Raw genomic sequence first — 2,413 nt, 5'->3', positions numbered from 1 at the left:
TCTGGCTGTGTCTCTCAGGAGAGATCTACTTCTATTCATTTCTATCACACCCCTTCCCCTTCCCTCTGCGTTGGAATCATTCTCTATAAGACCTTCTCCACTGGAGGCCTCAGATATCCCACCAGCTGTTATTCCTACAGCTATAAATCATTGAGGAAAAAAATCTTGCCATATAAAAACCAACCAACCAAATACACACACAAACAAACAACAAAAAGTAAGAAAAGTTTGTCATTGTGTTCCGCCAGGCCAACTTGAGAGTCATGGTTACGCCTGTACCAAACACAGGGTTCCAGAGACTAGAATACACCCACTGCCATAACATGTCCCCTGGAGCTGAAAGTGGGCATGCGCTGAAAGCCAGAAAACCATGAGGACAGAGAAAGGCAGTCTCCAAAGAAAGGATCACGAACACACACACACACACACACACGAAATAGATGAATAGAATAGAATAGAATAGAATAGAATAGAATAGAATAGAATAGAATAGAATAGAATAGAATAGAATAATAAATGTCTGCTACAGAAGACAGAAATAGTTCCTTTAAAGTTAAGTAAGTCCTAAGTATGAAAAACCTGTGTCATGAATATCAGTCATTAATAAAAATGTCAATGTTTAGTGGAAACAGAAACAGGGGAGTGGTTAGGGCAGAGGAGCTCAGGGTTCAAAAACATGCACATCACACTTCCAGCTTCTATCACAGGTTGGTTACAGCCATGTGACACTTTCTGGCCAAGAGTTTTGAGGGAAAGCCACTGGCTTCCAGGAGAAGGTAAGTAAAATTGATTTGTTACTTAGTTCTTTGCAGAAGCTGTGCTGACACCATGGAGCCATAAAATACAATCCATGGGTCAGTGCATGCAGAGAAGCCATACAGCAAAGACACCCAGCTCACAGGAATCTTTTACAGAAGTGAGGAATCTGCTGTGGTAAGATTCTGAGATTTAAGATTAAGATAGGATCACCCCTTGTGCTTTTGGACTTTTGCCACATGAATTCTAAAACTTTGTGGGGTTTGTTTATGTAAAAAAGCTCCTCCCCTCTTGTATTAATTACCTTTCTTGCTGTGATAAAATGCCTCACTAAGGCAACCGACAAGAGGGATGCTCTGTTCGGGGATTGCAGTTTAAGAACAGATACAGTTTCTACAGTAGGGCAGGGAAGGTGAAGGGTTAGGATCTGGATGCAGCTGGCTAAACTATGTCCAGAGTCAGCAAGTAAATAGAGCTGAAAGATTGGATTGCATTTTCTCTTCCTCTCATTCAGCCTGAGACCCTGGCCCAGGGAATGGTGCTGTCCACCTTCAGGGTGGGTTTTCTCTTTCAGCTAAACCTTTCAGGAAGCATGCTTATTGGCATGCCTTGAAGTGGGTTTCCATAGTAAGTCTAAAATCATGTCAAGTTGACAATGAACATTCACTCTTAACCCATTTGTTCTACTATTCCAGAACATCATGGATTTTGGTGATGTAAATATAGCAGAAATATATTTCTCATAGGTTAAGAGGTGGGGAAATTCACCTTTTGTGGCCATCACTGGATCACAGCTGGCAAAATGAAATTCAATCTCTTCATGACTGCTGACCAAAGCAAGAGTCACAAATGACATTTCAATGCATCTTCTCACATTGAGAGGAAGATCATATCTTCTCCTCTTTCCAAGGAACTGAGATAGAAGTATAAAGTTTGATCTGTGCCCATTGGAAAAGACAATGAAGTTCAGGTTGTTCAAGGACACTACAAAGGTCAGCAGATTGGCAAAGTAGTCCAAGTGTACAGGAAGAAATATGTTGTCTACACTGAATGAGTCCAGCGAGAGTCCACCGACCCAGCAAGGTGGGTGTTACCAGTCTAAAACTGGACAAGGACTGAAAGAAACTCCTGGAGAGGAAAGCCAAGTCCTGATAAGTAGGAAAGGAGAGGGGCAAATACAGGGAAGAGACGATTGTGAAGATGCAAGATTAGGGGCTTTACGCGCTGCTTAAATAAAAAAAAAGGGGGGAGGTGGGGGAGACCCAAGGCCAACGTGCTGGTCTGGAAGACTGTGCTTTGCCTGAAGGCAATTCCTGGTTGGGGCATTCTCTGAATGGGAAGAAAGTTGTGTACTCATCTTGTAGGAAGGATAGAAAGTCAAGAGGGTTCACCCTTCAACTTCCAGCCCTTTACAATTGCTCCAATCCTAACCATGAAGGCTTTACTGCCTCCCAAAATGCCATGCTTCATAATATTAATGTGCTTGAAGTTGTTGCAACATGAATTTTGAAGGGAATACCCTAATTCAACCACAGTACTGGAGAGTTATAAGAAAACATAAGGAACCCACACTAGAATATATCAAAGTTGAGTGAGTTAACAATTATTGGTTATTAAAGAACAACTTATTTAGCTCCAAGCTCTTCCCCATCAGCTA

The 2,413-nt window shown here is 41.9% G+C and overlaps 1 pseudogene; it reads left to right on the top strand.

Moving 5' to 3' along the window:
- Window positions 1-1,558: 1,558 nt before the first annotated feature.
- On the top strand, window positions 1,559-1,968 carry LOC108352016 (60S ribosomal protein L26 pseudogene; annotated as a pseudogene).
- The last annotated feature ends 445 nt before the right edge of the window (window positions 1,969-2,413 follow it).

The sequence above is a fragment of the Rattus norvegicus genome, chromosome 9 (genome assembly GCF_021556685.1).
Source record: "Rattus norvegicus strain SHRSP/BbbUtx chromosome 9, alternate assembly SHRSP_T2T, whole genome shotgun sequence".
In the NCBI taxonomy this organism is placed as follows: domain Eukaryota; kingdom Metazoa; phylum Chordata; class Mammalia; order Rodentia; family Muridae; genus Rattus; species Rattus norvegicus.
Note: the sequence above shows the minus strand (reverse complement) of the source record. Positions and strands in the feature narration are given on the sequence as shown.